Source organism: Chlorocebus sabaeus, chromosome 15 (genome assembly GCF_047675955.1).
Source record: "Chlorocebus sabaeus isolate Y175 chromosome 15, mChlSab1.0.hap1, whole genome shotgun sequence".
Classification (NCBI taxonomy): domain Eukaryota; kingdom Metazoa; phylum Chordata; class Mammalia; order Primates; family Cercopithecidae; genus Chlorocebus; species Chlorocebus sabaeus.
The window spans coordinates 80,540,858-80,562,113 of NC_132918.1; the positions used below are offsets into that span (position 1 = coordinate 80,540,858).

At 35.6% G+C, this 21,256-nt stretch overlaps 1 long non-coding RNA gene across 1 annotated transcript in view; it reads right to left on the reverse strand.

The window, feature by feature from the left end:
• LOC119625799 (uncharacterized) overlaps positions 1–21,256 on the reverse strand; it is a 520,080-nt gene that overhangs the window by 412,398 nt on the left and 86,426 nt on the right. The window contains exon 2 of the long non-coding RNA XR_005241941.1: positions 18,169–18,223. This is a non-coding gene — a long non-coding RNA (uncharacterized lncRNA). The remainder of the gene's footprint in view (positions 1–18,168; positions 18,224–21,256) is intronic.

Consider the following 21,256-nt stretch of genomic DNA (forward strand, 5'->3'; position numbering starts at 1 on the left):
ACATATGCATGATAAAATTTTTACTCAGAAATGATAATAAAGGATTTGAAGTGAAAATAAAATATTATTAATATTTTTATCAATGATTAAATAATATAGCAAGAAGTTTAAAAAATAGTACCAAAGATGTTTTCACAGTTAAATTCTTTAAAATCCTCAACTAATATATTTTAAGTGCTATCCAAACAAGAGATAGAGAAAGCAAGCTTTAAAAAATATTTCTAAGAATCCAACAAAGAACAAGTAACAAAGTATGCAAAATAGTCAATGGAAAATTTAGACTTGCATTGTCTAATATGGTACTTGCTAGTACAAAGTGACTATTTAAATTTAAATTTAAGATTCAATTTCACAGTTGCACTGGTCACTTTTTTTTTCTTGCAGACAGAATCTCGCTGTGTCACTGAGACTGGAGTTCAGTGGCATGATCTTGGGTCACTGCAATCTCCAGATCCCAGATTCAAGTGATTCTCCTGGCTCAGCCTCCCAAGCAGCTGGGATTACAGGCGCCTGCCACCATGTCCAGCTAATTTTTGTATTTTTAGTAGAGACAGGGTTTCACCATGTTGGTCAGGCTGGTCTCGAACTCCTGACCTCAGGTGATCCTCCCCCCTCAGCCTCCCAAAGTGCTGGGATTACAGATGAGTCACCACATCCGGCCGCACTAGTCACATATTAATTGCTTAATGGACACATGTGGCTAGTAGCTGCTATATTAGACTGTGCAGAAATAGAACATTTTGACAGGTAGTTCTAGAAGAAACGCCCCAGTGAGTTTCTCCTCCTGGACACATCACTGAGGGTGGAAAAAACTGGGACAGCCTAATTGAATAAGCCTGCTCCATTTACCTACTTCTGGGGATAAGAGACAGATTCAGGGAGACACTGATTTATGGTCCCTGTAGAAACTCAAGAAGATATAAACGATTCTTGCCATCACATACTTTCAAATACATTATATTTCCTTGGCACAATACTGCACCCGTCTTAAAGAGTGGAAACTGAGACTCAGCAAGATTAAGAACTTGAGTTCACTATACTGATAAATATTAATGCTGGATCTTAAATCCATAACTTCCAAATACAAGCTTACCATACCCTTGACAATGTACCACCTAGTTCTTGCCCAAAACAGGTGCTTTGATCTGTTGCTAGAGTGCTATGGCCATGTACCCGAAAGCTAATTTGTAATCCTCAAGGGCCTGCAAGCTCTAAGTGTTCTCAAGGATTCAGCTTGCAGATATTCAGTAATTATTGGTTCTTGCTTATTTGCCAGACTTAATAAACATTACAACATTTAATATACACGATACAAACAGAAAGAGACAGAGGGGAGAAAGAAATGCTTTGGTTAAAAAAATATAAAGTAGATGAGAACATAATTTTGATCCAGTTTTATATGGAAACGAATATATGGTTTGGCATAATAAAATACTCCATGTTAAAGTAACCTCGTCACTTACGCATAGTAGGTACTCAATAAATGTCTGTGGTTGTGCACTGCTGGTAAACTGTAGAGAGTGGAAATGACATTCCCCACATTCTACAAATAAGCAATGGTCTGTTTTTCTTGGAAACTGGATGTCTAAAGATAGACGCTAAGAAGAAATCATGGAGTAAACATAAAGTAAATGTCATATTTATCACTCTAGTGAACTGTTTGTTGCATTAGGGAGGAATTAATGTTGGTGGAGCATTTGTGCTGATCCCCAAATGACCACAAACTGAGCTGTAAATATATATATATATTCTCATCACATTTTGCTGCTGTTTATCTCAATGAGCAGCATCCACTCCCAAACCATGTAAATGGCAGCTCTGATGTTAGGGAGTAGAGATGACCTACAGAGTACCAAGCTCATTTAATGAATGTATTCCTATTGTCAGTGATGGTATTGATAGAGCTGCATTATGTACTACCTGGAAGCCCATTTCTATAGAAGGACCAAGGAGAAGTTTTTGCTTAGGCATCTGTGGCAGGCTCAGGAGTATGGTTAACTCTTTTTTAATGAAACTAATTGAATTAGTGGAGTGGGGAAAGGGAAGGAGTTACATTAAAGCATTATTCTCCAAGAGTGATGAAGTCTATCATTCTGAGAAATTTGAAATCGCTCCTTCAAGGTCTTAGGCATGGCTCAGAAAATGTTAAACTGACAGTCACCTGCCAACAAGGTTGAAGAAGAGAGTATCCAAGATAAAGAGACCACTGAGAAGACTGACGGTTGCAAAATGAATGCCAAAATGAGAGCAAGAAGGAAGACAATCAAAATCAAATATCTCCCATTGCAAAACTGTTCTTAGGAAGATGGTATGACAAAGACAGGGAAATGAAATATAAACAAAAACAAAACAAAAAACTGGTGTCTATGTTTCAAAAAATCACAGATTGGAGTAGATACAGATATCAGCAAATAGTAAAACTGCACTAACAACTAACTTACTTCCTTCGTTCCTTTATCCCTCCCTCCTTCCCTCCCTTCCTCCCTCCCTCCCTCCCTTCCTCCCTTCCTTCCTTCCTTCCTTCCTTCCTTCCTTCCTTCCTTCCTTCCTTCCTTCCTTCCTTCCTTCCTTCCTTTCTTCCTTCCATTCCTTCCTTCCTTTCTCTTTTGATGGAGTTTCACTCATCGCCCAGGGTGGAGTGCAATATCACCATCTCAACTCACTGCAACCTCCACCTCCCAGGTTCCACTGATTCTCCTGCCTCAGCCTCATGAGTAGCTGGAATTACAGATGCCCACCAACTGCTCAGCTAATTTTTTTGTATTTTTAGTGGAGTTGGGGTTTCACCATATTGGCCAGACGGGTGTCGAACTCCTCAGGTGATCTACCTACCTTGACCTCCCAAAGTGCTGGGATTACAGGTGTGAGCGGCCACATCTGGCCTACTAACAACATTCATTTGGTAAAACTGGTGATGATTAAAAAGAAACAAAATACAATAGTGAGGTTTCTAGGCCACATGATGAGAACTGACCAGGCAAAGGAGCAGGCTCACTGTAGCAGTAGAAAAGAGATTTGCTTATGCGGCCAAACTTAAGGTACCAGAACAGTCATGACTGCCAAGTGTATGATAAAAAGAAGAGCCATAAACAGGTTGGGTCTAAGATACAAAATCAGCACAAAAAAAGCCAAAATTTATTTTCAGTTTAATTTTAACACAGCATATTGCATTTGAAGTACTAGGAAAAAGCACATATTCCTATTGGTGTCTAGGGGTGAGGAGGAAATATTTATGGCATAATAAAAATATGCAGTTCTGATGGTATGTATTGTGATCTGAGAGAAATTCTTAATTAACATTAGAAATTCTTTCAAGAAGTATGCAATAAAGATATCCACCTATGCCATTTTTGTGAATAAGAAGAGTTAAAAGTCATGCATAAAAAAATAGGCACAGGTGGTGAATCCAGGCTGCAGTAGTTACTGTACCACTTTCAATTATGATCATAGATGATACATTTATCCTTAATGGGCTCCTTGTTCCATGGGTGTGAAAGAAGTGCAACTCAGGGCACTTACCATGCTCCTATGGGACATTGAGAACTTAAAATGTATATAAAATTAAGAAAGCAAACTCATTCACTTAGAAGCATTTTTTTAATTGAAAACAAGTATATTCTATGTGACAACCATTATACTTAGGCAAGTGAATTTCAAAGATAAATAGGACACCATCCAAATCCTCAAAAGTCCAATAAAGAATAAAGACAAAACAATTATGTATGAGAAAACAAAATGACTTGTTAAAGAAATTTGCCTGTTTACACAATACGTTTTATTATTTTTCTCCACTTGATCCTTACACCAATTCTATGAGATAGCAATTTAGTAATAAATTTATTATTCCTATCTTGTTAAAACAAACGGGAAAACTGAGTCTTAGAGAGTTGTAGTGATTGGACTGTGGTTAGAATTTTGTAGTAATTTTGTAGGTGAAGACTCCAGGTTTTCTGACTGTCAATGATTCATTTTTTTTCCATTTAAGTAATAATAGTCTTCCAAAACAGAAATGGATTTCTCCTGTTATTGCAACAGTGAAGATACAAAACAAGACTCCATGTCGATAGAAAACCAAAACGTCAATCACATCACTCAGTGATTCAGTAGATTATCTGAAAATGTTGTCCCCATGATGTCATTTATCTACATTGTTCACCTAGTTTACTGTTTTGGCCAGACATTTTAGCATGGCCTCAACACAGGCTTAGAGCCTAGCACAGCACACTAGTAAAATATTTTACCCAATGACCCAAATTGTCAATTACACGATTTGTCCAGATTGCATTGCTACCACCAACATATTTTTTAAAAGAAAACTATCAGAAAAGGCAGAAATAGCAGCATATTAATGAAGATCATTAGTAAATGATAAAGATTAGGCTTTGGCCCAATCATATTTTCATCTTAATCATGGCAGAGAAGAGATAAGGTAGTAAGAGAGTGGTAGAGACAACTATGAAATCTGCACATCCCCTTCAGTTCCACAACTCCCTGGTTACCTTGGAGGAAACCCGGATCTATGACATGCCAGTTACTCCTAGTGATAGCATTTTTGTGTTGCAGGAGTGCGGCCAAAACTTGTCCTTAGAATTGACAACCTCAGGTAAAGGGATAATAAAACTGCTATTTATTGAGTGTCTACTGCATGTTAGGCCATTTTACGCATTTTAAACATTGCAATGTAAGTGTGAATTTTCATATATGGAACCCAGGGCTCAGGGAGGTTACATATTTTCTTCATGGTCAAATTTCAATTAACAGTAAAAAACTGTTTTTCTTAGATCTGGGGACCTTCTATAATGCTGATCTGCAAAATACTTCTAAAGGGCTTAATTGAGAATGCTGGTCATGTAAAAGTCACAGGATGAAAGCAGACACTACAGAGGCAGGAACTATCTGTAACAGTGGAAAAGAAACAACCTGGCATTATGAAACAGTATGAGTTTGGAATTTGAGATTAGATAGTGATATGTATTGGTATTTATAAACTCAAGTGTTTAAGGGACCATGTAAGCCATATAGTTCAACTGCCCATTTAATACTTGAGTTTCCTCCATAAGGTCCCCACTAAGCTGATCCAGCTAAGTTTCTCTACTTTGAGCTTCCCTATTATTTGACACCATATCCTTTACCTCCTGGGTCACGCCTCACATTCTCTCAATCCTCCTGTACCCTATTCATTGCCCAGCAGGCAGCTTGGATCAGGAGTAACTTAACCACATTGCTCAGCTGTTCAGTGTATACATTCCTTCTATAGGAGTTCTTGAAGACCACAACCAGAGATCTGCAAGAACACCCTGATAATCACTCACACACAAATACGGGAGGGTGAGGGATTTAATACCCTTTGGCAACTCTGATCATCGTGGCATGGGAGCTAGAACCATTCCTTGAGCAGAAAATTCTGAATTAAGTTAGACTTGACTGCATCAAATAATCAAGTAGAATTTTGCCCCTGTTGTCAGAGCAGTGGCAAGCTTGACAATGTACCCTCATACTTGTTTTCTTTTTTCCTTTTCCAAAGTTGCCCTTTTTCCATTCCTGTTCCCCTGAGTTTCTTCCTAAAGCAAACTACCTAGACACACCTCTTCTTTGGCTCTACTTTCTGAGGATTGGTCACTTATGGGCCGGTATGAAGAGAGATCCTTTCCAATCCTGATCTAATATGCAATGTGGTCTCAAGGTTTTTTTATCCTCATCTTCTTGTCTTTTATTAATTTCCATACACCTAGCACCTAACACAGACTTCAATCCCATATAAAGGAATCAAAATATCTAATAAATGGGTATATAGATGAATAAACGGTTGAAATAAGTGTGGTCAAGGTAAATGTGTTTAGAATTAAAGTGCTCTCTAAGGTTGAAGAAAAGTTTTGCCCAACTAGTTAAAGGCTAAACTAGTTACAGACAAAGTGGGAAACATCAAGAGGCTTAGGATATATCCATTCCTCATCATGATAGCTTAGGACTCCATTAACCTAATCCTAGCATAAAGTCATTGGATCTATACTGTTGATCATAAGAATACTAATTTTTAACTATTCTATGTTTATATTTCAGAGCCATATTTTTAAAATATAGACTCAAAGCCAGGCATGGTAGCTCACGCCTGTAATCCCAGCACTTTGGGAGGCTGAGGCAGACAGATCACTAGGTCAAGAGGTCAAGACCATCCTAGCCAACATGATGAAACCCCGTCTCTACTAAAAATACAAAAATTAGCCAGGCATGGTGGCGGGAGCCTGTAGTCCCAGCTACTCAGGAGGCTGAGGCAGGAGAATCGCTCGAACCCGGGAGATGGAGGTTGCAGTGAGCCAAAATCGTGCCACTGCACGATTTTTTTCAAAGTGAAACTCCATCTCAAAACAAACAAACAAACAAACAAACAAAAAACGTGTGTATGGGGAGGAGATAGATTTAAGATTCTATACTTAAGAAGCAAGGATTGGCTAGACTTTAAATCAAAATACATGGTTTTAGTAGCTTAGTAGCTGTGTGCTTTGGTATTGATAAAATTCTTGGTCTACTTGTCTTACTGTGTTGATTATAGTATAAGATAAATAAATAAGGAAATCTTAATTGTACAGTATCATATATATTTAAAGTATTATGGATAATGTAATTCCCTCTAGATTAGGCACTATGCCTGATGTTTGTATTTTCCAAAGCACCTGGAGTGAACTACTAAAGAAATGAAGTGTTTTCAACTGAGTGCTCAGAAGATTAAGAAAATAATTCAAGGGCTGAAGGGCCTGATCTACAGGGCAAGATTAAATGAGAACATGTACTTCATCATTCTGTTAGGCAATGCCTAATGGAGGGTCAGGACTGTAAACATATTTCAAAGAGGTAAACGCAAAGATGGAGAATTATTTCAGTTGATACAAAAATAAATAAGTGAGAACATTGAGAATGAAATTAAAAATGATCTGGGTACCAAAAATGAACAAAATTATCTTATTCGGAATATTTCAAGCTAACATAAAACAACCTAGATTTTTTATCTTCATTTTATCGTTGAGGTGGTCTCCAGAGACTAACATATACTGTTTGATGACATACTTTTCCTCCCACATTAGATAGAAACTCATCCTGAATTATTATCTTATCTTTTTAATTCAAACTATCATGGGAGAAAAATAATCACAAAATATATTGTTTTTTCCAAAATGTCAGTTTTTTTACCACTTGCTTTTTTTTTTCTTCTTACCCACCATGAACTTCCTATTTCACAGTTTCCTTGAGGAATGCTTCTGTGAGTGTACAAGTGGAACTAATTGAAAAAGATCAGACTTAATAGAATTTAAACTAACTGAAGGGAGAGATAACTTCAGTCACAGTAGTATCAGGGGAAATGAGACAAGACCAAGGGAGATTCTGAAAACTAAAGTACTACAAATGCACTGTAAATTCTGCAAAGGCAGGTGTCTGTTCATATTTAACTTGAAGGAAAATAGAAGTGAGTCAATATAATATGTGATAATTTTTTTAATCTGGAGAGGCACTTAATAGTAATTTTTCTGGCAAACGTATCTGATTCAAAGAAGGAAGAAAAGAGTATATTATTTTCTTTCTGACAACAGCAAGATTCTGTTTACTTCAGACTCCGTAAGAAATTGGCATCTTACTAAAATGAGACTATAGCTTAATTGTTCTTGTTTAAAGAATAACCCATAAGCAAAAATGTGGTATTTGAGGCAGTTTGTCTTTATAATGGCTTTGAACATATATTAGTTAGTCCTGAGCCCTGTACTTCTTTTCTCACATTTCTGGGAGTTGGCATTCCCCTGAGGCCTGATCTCACTGGGCAGGTCCTGCCGATAATAATAAATGATGATAGGGTCATGCTTTGCAGCTTAGAGCAGTCCCATTTGTATTTGATTTCTCCACTATCCTAGGAATTTAGATAGCTAAGGCAGAGTTTCCTTTTTCTCCCACTTTCCCCATTACACAAAAGTTCTCATGCTCAGGTTCTTTTGATCCTGGCATCTTCATTGTCATCAACATTAGTTATTCTGTGACTCTTGTCATCTGGGAACTGTCTAGGGATATCATTTTTTTTTTCTTTTTTTTTTTTCTTTTTCTTTTTTTTTTTTTTGAGACGGAGTCTTGCTCTGTCACCCAGGCTGGAGTGCAGTGGTGCAATCTTGGCTCACTGCAAGCTTCATCCCCCAGGTTCACGCCATTCCCCTGCCTCAGCCTCCTGAGTAGCTGGGACTACAGGTGCCCGCCACCACGCCCGGCTGATTTTTTGTATTTTTAGTAGAGACGGGATTTCATCATGTTAGCCAGGATAGTCTCTATTCCCTGACCTCGTGATCCGCCCGCCTCGCCCTCCCAAAATGCTGGGATTACAGGCGTGAGTCACGGCTCCCTGCCAGGATATCATCTTTAATTACAACTTTGCCAAGCTGTGAGTCCTTGCATCAGTCACCCACCCTCTTTGATTTTATTTCCTCATCTGTTTAATCAGACAAGATGATCTCGAACCTTCTATCACGTGACTCTAAATCAGTGTTTCTCAACCTCAGCACTACTGACATTTTGAGCAAAATAACTCATTGTCGTGAGGAGCTGCCCTGTGTGTAGTAGAATATTTAGCAGCACCTCTGACCTCTATACAAGATACCAGTAGTAAATAACACCCCTTCCTAGTTATGACAACCAAAGGTGTCTCTAGACATTGCTGAATATTCCCTGGGTAGGGGCAAAATCACCCACAGTGGTGAACCACCATTCTAGACCCAGATCAAGAAGAGTGTTTCTTTTTACAAAATACTAAGGTATGTGCCATGCAGTTGTCTAAAAAAATTTTTTAAACATAAACTATCCTAAAATATAAATCTCATATTCAGTAGAATTCCACTGTCTCCATAACCATTCCCACAAAATTGCACGTTCTTTTTATTCTCTTTCTGCCCTGTTTACTTTTTATTTTTTTATTTTTGGGGGAGCCCTGTTTAAATGTTGGTTCTGCACCACCAGATGTGGTCTGATCAAGGCTCTCCTGACAGTGTGGCTCTGACCCATGCAATCTACCACAGCTGGTCCTGCTACGTTCAGTTACATCACCTTTCCTGTTGGTGCAAGTGGGCCTGTTTCAGTCTCAATCTTTGTGACATCTGGTTGTTCTCTCCTTTCTAAAATCCTATTTGCTATTTGCACAGCCACTTCATCCCACCCTGTTCCCACAAGAGAAAGAGGTTCACAGTTTCCTTTTTGTGGTTGACCCTATTGTGAGAACTGGTGGCTACTGGGGGGAGCCATATCAATGAAGAACTGTTTTTTCACATGGGCTAGCCTGAGAGCAACTATAGTGCTCTTTTCTCAGTGTGCACGTCTCTGCACTGGGCTAAAGAAGTTGTAGGAATAATAATCAATTTATATACATTCTGATGCCATGAAATTAGTATTTGAAAATTTATGTTTTGTATTTATACAATTTTTGAGAGTATAATTCAAGGCAAGTTATTTGATGTCAAAATTGTGAAAAAAATATATATATTATTATTATTATTTGAGTTGGAGTCTTACTCACTCTGTTACCAAGGCTGAAGTGCAGTGGCACAGTCTCAGCTCACTGCAACCTCTGCCTCCTGAGTTCAAACGATTCTCCTGCCTCAGCATCCTGAGTAGCTGGGATTACAGGCATGTGCCACCATGCCTAGCTAATTTTTGTATTTTCAGTAGAGACGGGTTTCACTATGTTGGCCAAGCTGGTCTTGAACTCCTGACCTCAAGTGATCCCCCTGCCTCAGTCTCCAAAATTGCTGGGATTATAGGCATGAGCCACCATGCCCGGCCAAAAATTATTTACAACCATTTATTTTATATTTTTAAATAATAACCATATATTGATTAGAAGGATGTTGATGCATATTAAAAATACAACAGAAATTTTTGATTCTATTTTGTCAATAATGCTAACCTTTTGGACTTGAAAAATAATTTGCTTTGCAGGACATTGTTAGAGGGACTGTTTAATTTGTATTGCTGGGGGAGAGGGTGGACACAAATTTATAATTTGTGTTATAAATATAGTCTCTGGAAACTTGATCTGCATGTATTTATTCAAAATGACAATCAGGCCATGAGGTATTACAGGCAAAAGAGATTTCTACCACTTAGAGATTTGGTAATTTGTGCAATCTCTGATGTGAAATAATACTTTCACTCTTAATGCCTTCATTCCTCTAACACTTCTGCTTTCAATGGTAAATATTAATGAGAAAAAGTGTTGTGACCAGTAAGCACAGTTGTACCTCTTAGCACAATTATTGGTTTTAATAACTTCAGAATTGATTAATAGCCTGTTTGTTTTATGGAACCTGCTCAAAGACAAGACTAACTGGGACTAGACTTTTACATCATTTTCACTGGGACACAGCCTAATCCAAGGAGGACATCTTGTAATTACTGAGCACAAGACAGGATTCTCAGTCTGAACTATATGAAGCTGAAGTCTGAATCTGGCCATTTATGTCTTGTCTTAATTCCTCAAACCTGTGTGCAAAGAACTACCCTCAAGTAATTTATAATCCAAGGACAAAAAGGGAAAAAACACAGGAGGAAATATAGTGAAAAATTGCGCAATATATGTCTACAACCAGGCCTGGTTCATCACTAAATGAAATGATCCAGGTAACTAGAAAAGGTTATCATGAAGAAGACAACCTTAAATAGTATTTATTTTCAAAGATCATAGAATGACTCTATTCTTCAAGTCCCATGAACTAATGTTTTTTTCATCCTTATGAAAGGGCTTTCATGAGAAATTCTTTGTGTATTGTCCCCTGGCTGCTTTTAAATCACTTTTTGAAAAAAAAATTATTGAAATATAATACATCTATCATATAATTCATGCATTTAGAGTGTAGAATTAAATGCTTTTTGGCATATTACATCATTAAAATTTTATGTGGTACTAAAATATATGTAACAAAACTTGCCATTCTAACCATTTTTAAGTGTACAATTCAAAGGTATTAATTATATTCACAATGTTGTACAATCATCACTTTTTTTTTTTTTTTTTTTTTTTTTTTTTTTTTTTTTTTTTTTGAGACAGAGGCTCACTCTGTGCTCAGTCTGGAGTACAGCGGTACGATCTCGGCTCACTGCAACCTCTGCCTCCCAGGTTCAAGCGATTCTCATGCCTCAGCCTCCCAGTAGTTGAGACTACAGGCACGTACCACTGCACCTGGCTAATTTTTATATTTTTAGTAGAGATGGGGTTTCGCCATGTTGGTCAGGCTGGTCTCGAACTCCTGATTTCAAGTGATCTGCCCACCTCGGCCTTTCAAAGTGCTGGGATTACAGGTGTGAGCCACCACTCCTGGTCATTTCTATCTATTTCTAAAACTTTTAATCACATCAGATAGAAACTCTGTAACCATTATGTAAAAATTCTGCATTCTCTCTCCCCCCAGGTTACCCTGGTAATCTCTAATCTACTTTCTGTCTGTATCAATTTACCTGTTTAACTATTTCATATAAGTGGGATCATGTAATGTTTTTCTTTTGTGTCTGGCTTATTTTTATGTAGCAGAATGTTTTCAAGGTCCATCCATGTTGCAGCATATATCAGAATTTCTTACCTTTTTAAGGCAGAATCATATTCCATTATATGTATATTGTACATTTTGTTTATCCATTCATCTGCTAATGGTCATTTGAGTCATTTCCACCTTTAGCTATTGTAATAATGCTGCAATGAATATTGATGTCTAAACGTCTGTTGAAATCCCTGCTTTCTATTTATTTGGTTATATACCCAGGAATGGAATTGCTGGTTCATATGGCAATTGCATGTTTAGTTTGTTGAGGAACTGCCAAACTAACTTCCATGGTGGTTGCATCATTTTACTTTTCCATCAGCAATGTGTGAAGGTTCCAATTTGTCCATATCCTTGCCAACATTTGTTACTATTATTATTTTTTAGATTATCCTGGTAGATATGAAAAAGTATATCATGGTTTTGATTTGCATTTCTCTGACAATTGGTAATGCTAAGCATTTTCTTATGTGCTTATTGTTCATTTGTATATACTCTTTGGAAAAATGTCTATTTAAATTATTTCACCATTTTAAAATCAGACTGTAGATTTGTTGTTGACTCGTAGGAGTTTCTTCTGTGTTTTTTATACTAACCCCTTGTCAGATATATGATTTTCAAATATTTTATCCCCTTCTATAGGTTGTCTTTTCACACATTCTTTTTTAAAAATTATTTCAATAGCTTTTGGGATACAAATGTTTTTTTCTTACAGGGATGAATTATACAGTAATGCATTCTGAGACTTTAGTGTACCGAGTAGTGTACATTGTATGTAACATGTAGTTTTTATCCCTAGCCCCCAACCACCCTCCCATTTCTGAGTTTCTAAAGTCCATTATATCACTCTGTATGCCTTTGCTTACTCATAGCTTAGCACTCACTTGTAAGTGAGGACACACAGTTTTTGGTTTTCCACTCCTGTGTTGCTTGGCTTAGAATAATGGCCTTCAGCTCCATCCACGTTGATGAAAAATACATTATTTTGTTCATTTTAATGGCTGAGTAGTATTCCATGGTGTATATATACCACATTTTCTTTGTCCATTCATTAGTCAATGGGCATTTAGGTTGGTTCCACATCTTTGAAATTGTTAATTGTGTTGCTATAAACTTTATGTGACTTCATACTTTCTTGATAGCGTATTTTGATACACAAAAGTTTTCAATATCTGTGAAGCCCAATTTACATATTTTTATTTTAAATAACTGTCAATGAGCAGAAATTAAGTAAAAATGGCACTTTTGAGCAATATTATTTCAAGTTACTGTTCCATGTGCTTATCACAAAACTTAAGGCCTGTATTAAAGTAACCCATGGAAATGTCAGGTGGCTTCCCAACCAAGTAGTCATTCTTACATTTATTTTTTGTTCAACAAATTTAGTTATGTATAACAAGGACTTAACACTGCATTAGGCATTGAAGGAAAACAAGAAACTGAGAGAGAAAAAATATATAAAGTTTCAATGTACTTTGAGGGAGCCCACAGAAGAGCAGGAGAAAAATGGGAGTCAGGGGAACGGAGTGTGTTGCGGCCCCAATACTACAGATTTCTAGTGTTCTTACCGACATTATAGTCAATTTTCTTGAGTAATTGTTTCTCTGTTTACTGTGTGCTTCTAGGACAATGTTCAGAAATGTTAAATGATTGTTTTTTATGATTTTCACCAATTAAATCACTGTTATACTGGGGCAAGGGCCTGCCGAGCTCCTCATGCCTCCATTCTAGGAGCCCCACCCCACTGTTGGTTGTTTCTAATATGTAGCCAAGTAAAATTGTCCTGCTTGTCATCATCACTTAATTTCACACTCCTGATTTATTTCACTTCTTCTTCCCTTATTGAGGCTCTGCATAGCATAGTTTTGAATTCAGTAGATGCTCATTCCTACAGGCTTCCTGTCTTGGTCATATTGCTCCCAACTTCTCCACTTCTACTTTGCCTACTATTTTGATTTTGTTTTTCCCAGTTCCTCTACATCCTTCTTAAACTTATTTTTGGCTCCCTAATTCACCCATAAGAGTAATGTAATGATATCTACTTTCATTATTCACAGCTTAAATATATCATCATGTACTCTGTCAAAGAAGTCCCAAATCAGTTTTGTAAGATAAGCATCTTTCTCTTATCCAGAAAGATTATAACTAAGGGTTTTAAATCTTTGAGTGAAGAAGAATATCACCCTAACTGCATAACAGTTAACTTGGCCTTCTAGTTGGTAGTCATTTATCACCAATCTAAAGGTGTTAAATTTTTTTTGAAAATAGACATGTTTTTCAGTAATTTTCCTCCTGTAACATTTTATGTCCAGTATCTTTAGAAAATATTTGCCAGTTATGCTATGATTTAAACATTTCTATCAAGTAGAAACATTCTTATGATTTGAATAAACCTAATAATAATGTTCACATAATAATTAACCCTAACAAAAGCTCTATAAATCATATATTGTGCATCTTTTCTGATTAGGAAAATTAGCTCTAGATCACTACTAAATTCTGCATATTTGTGGCAGAAGTCTGTCTGAAGTCTCTCTGTATTCAAAGCCCGTACTCTTAACAATGGTATTCTAAAGTGGTTGTTATGAAAACCCACTTGCCTTCAATATTATTGTTTGAAATATATTGAAAAATTTACAAAATAGAGAATAAAGCCCGTGTGCAAAGGCACAGAGGGATAGGAAACAATCTACATTATAGTAAATTGCTGATAAACCAAAACCAAGCAGACTCCTTTCTAAGATACCCTAGATATTACCACCAGTCTATGGAAACAAATCATTTTGGAAAACATGTGATCTTATGACCACAGTCAAGCAATGAATTAATTAAACAATGTGTACCACAAGGCACCATCTCTACTCTTGCTATTATCCTTGGCCCCTGCCCTCTTCACCTGGTAAGATATACTCTCTTCACATCTCACTTAAGACTCCCTCTCCAACAAGTCAGCTGTTCCGCTCCAGGTTTACTTCACCGCACTCACCTTTATAGTACTTGTCACATGACACTAGATTAGTTGTTTATTATTTTCATGTCTTGGCTGGACCGTGAGCTCTGCTAGGAAAATCCCTGAAAATCAGCATGTCACATTATAGGCATTCAATACAGAAAACTTCTTGAATAATCACATAAAGGAAAATATCTCCTCATGTTATTAACTGTTGAAGACAACTGCTATCTCTCCTTTCATGATGTATAGACACACTTGCAACTTATTCTCCTTCAGCCTTATTTTTCTTGTAAGTTTTCTTCTTCCCTTCCCATGATTTTATATCTGAGTGGTGAAATTATTTGGCTTTATTTTGTCAAGTGACCCTTTCTACATATACATACCGAAGAATGGAAATATTACCGACTTGATTTGACTGTCTAGCTCAGCAGACTTTACCACCCAAAATATAAACTTAAATTTTTAATGATAAATGCAGACTGTTTCCTCTATTATACTTACCGTATATCCATTTGATTTTTTAAATAATTAGATTTTAAAAATCCTTCTTTTCTCCTTTTATCTTATTAGTAAGTACCCATCATTTTTTTAGTCCAATAAACATCTATAAATGGCAATCACATGAAGAATATTTGGTTGGTGATGCTGGTGATGAAAAAGATAAATAGTACATACATTTGTTCTCCTGGGTCTTATTATCACAGGGGAACCAGAGAAACATAAATCACACACACACACACACACACACACACACACACACACACAGCAAGTTGATACAAACTTTCTAAAAGATGTTCTTCTGTAAAAGGAGATGTCCTGTACTCTAACATCAATCATGCAGTCTCTGACGCCTGATTCTATGCACAATGCATGTTAGGAAAAAAATATGATTCTTAGCTCCAGGCAGATGTGTCCTGAACATATCATGACTCCAATGAAGGGAAGTGAAAGTCATTAGGCATGAAATGTTTACAAAAAAGAAGAGTGACGGAATAGATATCATGTTCTGGAGACTGGAGAAGGGAAGTCACTCTCCTTTTTTGACATAAAATTTCATATACCTTCCTTTGTATCGGTAACTGCATTTCCTCGACCAGGTATTATAAGAGCATTTAAAAAAGAATAATAATGTCTGTATGCTTCTGACAAAATATACATAAATCTGTACTTGACTTTCTACTTTAGACTTATTTATTTCATGTTAAATTTCTTTGTTGTTTCAATTAACCCACGCTTTCATTTGGCTTTCTACCTAAATATTATTTGGACTTGGGTAAAAATACCAATGAAGCCAAGCTTTAATTTAGTTCATTTCCCTAATAATCCACTCCTCCATCTCTTCTGGGATCATACAGCAGAGCACCTGTAAAGACAGGTTTCCCAGCTTTACTTGCAGGATTCAGAGTAAGTACTTCTGCTTCAAGCTTTGGAAATATTAAAACCAACCTGAGTCATTTCTTAATATACACAGAATATTCAAAAACAGTTCTCAACTGAAATTTCTATTCAATGTAAATTGAGTTTATCAACACTAAACCAAAACAGAACTAACTTTAAATGTTAAAGGCAGAAACCATCTTTTTACTGTTCTTGGTTTTCTTGGTTATCAGTTTAGTATTTTGAAGTTATACACAGCTTGTTACTCAGAATCAGGGCCTTATAATTTTTTATTTGTTGTTTTTTCCTTCCTAAGACAGATCTCAAGTTTCATTTTCTTCTTTCTACATTTAAAGTCATAGTCATTTCATTCAGCTTAAGTGTCCTGATAGATCCTAAAGGTATTAGGAGAGTTTATTTTCCATGGCATGGGAATTCTCAATAGATCCGACTTTCTTAAGAATCATTTCATCTTTGGTGTTGAGCCTCTTACTTTTCAATTCAGATTCACTCCCATTAGAATAATAACTAAATAATTTGTTTTTTGCCATTGTTAAAAGTCCAGAATTGGGCTTCTATGGAAAATCTCAGAATTGAATGTTGTTATCAGTAAATATTTAGCTGTATCTTGTACCTTCTTGGCTTAGAATGTCCAAAGGTGGTATTTCACTCTAAAACAAAATACTCTTTAATTCATATGTTGCATTCCAATTTTTTTATTTAATTGGGAATAAGTGGAATCCATCATCCATTTTTTATGACTTCTATTATAGGTTTTTATTTCAGACATATTTTGATCTATAATATAAATAGAGGAATAATCTCACAGAAGATTGTAGCTTCCATTGGGTTAAGGAGAATCTAGACCCATCAAAGGCATACATAATTAATGGATAAGAAATCTTCCCATGTGTATTTCAAGAAAACTACTAGAAAAGTAAAATGAATGCTTAAAATTTATCATTATTTCATTTCTTCCCCACTCTGCCTCACGTACAGGTTTCATTGTGTTGCTCATTCTTAACCCAGAAATAGTAAACTTACCAATTTTTGTGCATTTCCCAAATCTGTGGATTTTGCTAGACTGTCATATTATCACTATAATTAACCTCAGCCCCAGGTGACAAGGAGTCCGTAAAGATAAAGAAAATTCACCCTCACATTCAATGGGTTATCCCTCATCCTTGAATCTTTGGTATTATCTATAGGGAATGCAATTTATACTGTGAATCCCCAGTTCTTCTCTTAAACAATGCATAATAGCAAATAGCTATTTTAAAAAATATATTGCAGACTGGTTATCAACCTTTTAAAGGAATCCTTCGAGTATTTGAGAATGCTGAGTGATTCCTTTTCTTGCTTTGTGAAGCGTGCTTAATATACAGAATGCTGACGAGAAACCCTGCCAATCTGGCACCTCCAGATGGTTGGAAGATGGGAATTTATAAATTGGATTGCTACCTTCTCCAAATATATCATACATTTCCTGGTCATTTTTCTCCCTATAATATGCCTCATTAAGTGAAAAGTTTTAAAGACAGTTGGATAAATTGTGCATAAACTCATATCCAGGTGTCCTGAATAACTTAGCTCATCTTCTCTACATTTCTAACTTAAACTAGAAGATTTTCTGAGGCCCTTGGACATTCTAGTTCTCTGAATCTTTGAGGCACTAATTAAACATGTGTGTGCTCTTAATGAAAGTTGAGGAATATTAGACCAACTTGAGAATATTAAGCTTACCTTCACATGCAATGTCATTGAGTTTAAACCCTTTAATATTTTAATCTATCTTTCACATTGTAGCTATAATAGTAAATTCTGACCAACTTGCTTGTTCTTACTTATGGGAATTTTATTTGCAGAAATGCAAAGGTAATCTCTGTTCTCTAAGCCACACATTCTGGTAGCAAATATAGGGTTTTGTTTTTTTTTTTTTTAACAATTGCAAAACAGAATCTCTACAATCTACCTCCCACTCACTGAAATACATATTCTGCAGTATTTTGTTTTTTATTGAATATTGTCCTACTGTATGATTCCTGATAACACATCAGGACTAGAACCAGGATCAAGCAAATGAGGTATTTATATCATGTATATAATTTAAGAAAGTAGTAAAATCTTATTAATCAAGCTGATTAGTATCTTAACACAATTCCTTACTGCAATATTTTAAATTACCAAAAATAATGCGAAATTCGCATTGTACAAAATATCATATTTTAAAATAGATATAGGGCCCAACTGTAATCATGCAAAATGCTGCCTCACATTTCTTACCTTAATTCTGGCTCAGTGGCATAAATGTCTGCCCTCTTGTTTTCCTCCAATTGCACTGTAATGGCAAAAAATTCTTTTAAGTATGAAGCAAAAACAACTGTAAAACAGAAAGGAGCGCAATTCAAGTTTTCAAATAGTTAGAAGATAAATAGTCGACAAGATCAAATTTAAAGGAAAATCACACTGAATTTCAGTCCAGACATAATATTTATGAACTGAGTCCACAAATGTTCTGAGCTGAATCAACAAATACAAAGACAAAAATATTCAACAAATGTCAAATGATCAAATGTAAAAAAAAAAAAAAAAAAATTGATGTTAACAAATGTAAGGGAGATCGGACAGAGAAGAGTTTGTGCCAAACAATTGGGTATTTTTCCTCAATCGTTTTAATCAAATCTAATTTTTACTTCAATATGTCTTAGGAATGGGATATTTTTATAGTAAAAAATTGCAATCATAGAGAAGAACATAAATAAGAGAGAAGGACCAGGATGAATAAACAGAATCATAAATGCTAAATAAAACAATAAAATAATTCAAGGAACAAAATCTTAACTTGAAAGATGCTAGGAGTTATTGCAGACATAAAAAGTAGGAATAGCGAAATGAAAAATAGCAAACAGAAAATTAGGAAAACACTTTTAAAACTAGCATTATAGTTGCCAAAATCATTTAAGATAATTAACACATGGGTTGCATAAATACGTTTTTACGGTAGGCATCTGAATTATTTATCTGGAATATAAATGTAGTCATATTCCCAGAATCCAGATTACCAAGGCAAGAAGTACTTGCTAAGGTAATTTAAACTAGCTGCTATATAAAACCACTTTGCCTAGATTTCATCCCTTGCTAAAAGTCAGTGAGCACTTCTGGAAAGCTCTTCTTTAAGCACTGACTCAGAAATCAAATCATTTTTTATCTTTCATTCAACATCTTTTGGCTTCCAAGGTGCATTGGCATCTGTCAGCCTTCAAATATGAAAGGAAAAGATAAATGAGATAGACCACTACCTACTTACACCAACTTGTACTGAAAGGGACACACATGACCCCGGTTAGCTTACTCTTGGCCAGAACTGGTCATATGGATCCTAACTACATGCGAGGGGTGCTGGGAAATCATGCTCGACTGTATTCCAATGGAAAATAAAATGGTTTTGTAACTATATGGGTTTTATCTGACAGTTTCCAACTAGATCACCTGCGACAGAAATTTAGAGGTACAAAGGGAAATATCCAACTAATCCATCATCCATCTAATGGAAATTCTAAATGGAGATGCGCCAAAAAAATGAGGGGAAGAAATAATTAAAAAATAGAAAATAAGTATTTGGAAATGAAGAAACAGTTATTTAATTGAGGTGGCATGTTGAATGGAAAACAGGACTAATGAAGTATTATCCATATGTACACATATGGAATTTCCATTTCCTCAAAGATAAAAAGAAAATTCTAAAATCTTTTAAATAGGAACAGAAAGTTATTTACACAGAAAACATTATAGAAACAGCCATACACTGTCTTTCTTAACAACACTGAATATAGAAAATAATTTTAAAAGTCCTCGATTCTGAGGGGGAAAAAATTCACCTTTAAACCTAGAGTTTCATCCCCAATCATATGTGAGGGCAAAATAAAGATGTTTTATTTATGAAAAAGGTTACAACATTCATTATTCTCTAAGTACATTTGTTTTGTTTTGAGAAGGAGTCTCGCTCTGTTGCCCAGGTTGGAGTGCAGTGGCGGGATCTTGGCTCCCTGCAACCTCCACTTTCTGGGTTCGAGTGATTCTCCTGCCTCAGCATCCCAGGTAGCTGGGATTACAGATGCATGCCACCATGCCCGGCTAATTTTTGTATTTTTAGTAGAGACGGGTTTTATTGTGTTAGCCAAGATGGCCTCCATCTCCTGACCTCATGATCTGACTGCCTCGGCCTCCCAAAGTGTTAGGATTATAAGCGTGAGCCACCATTCCTGGCCAAGCACCTTTTAAAAACATATTCAACAGGATGTAATTTCAATGAAATTAAAAGTAATTTAACTCAGGGGTAACATGCGCTAAAATAAACAATGACAATTGAGCATAATGCAGAATGGGAATACCTGCAAAAAATAAAGTGTAATTCAACACGGTGAAACACATACACAATTCATACAGTCTAACACACTGAAATACATATACAATTCGAAATTTTGTAAGATGTGAGACTGCATTTTCTTTTACCTGGTTTCAACTACACAATTTCATTATTGTATGAATGTGATGTACATGTACATAATCATAATATTATGAATACTATTATTGCTTTCTCTTTTGAAAATCCAAATACAGACAAACTACAAATAATTCAATGCTATTTAATGAAATAGAATGTATATTCTATAAACCTTGTAAATGTAAAATACAATATTTACAGTAATTGGGAGGGGAAGAGAGATGAAATAAATAAAGTCTTTATTCCATTCTCTTTTATAGCACAAAATTAGTAGGTATTTTCAAAGCTTGATAAATCAAGAAATAAATATTAAATTTAGAATTTAACACTAGAAGTCAGTCTCTGAAAATAATAGTAATACATCCAACAATATTGGGATTAGAGGGTAGAAGGGAGAAAATGGGAAGGTGGGTAGTAACACATGAATGTTTTCTAAAGCAGAGAGATTGTAAAGCTTGTCTAGAACACAATAATCAGGAATGAAGATATATGTATATATTACATAATCTTAAAATGTTAAACAAAGAAAAACTTAAGCCAGAAATATTTCCAGTATTTTGTTATCTAATGAATGGGGTTAAAGGAAAGGCGTTAGTAAAATGTTATTTCCCTCTCAATGGTTACTATTTTTAATATGTGAAAACATTAATTGTATACCTGTTAAATAAAAATAAAATACCACACATATTATCCCAATATAAAGTAGTCCTCAGGAATTATATGCAATTTGCAGATTCTGTCATGTTTCTCAGGAAGACATATGCTCAATTTGTAAATTTATGTGACCTGGGAATATTTATTAATGATGCCTATTTTTAAACCATATGACACTAACTATAAGTGCTATAAGGTTAAATGGTACTTAAG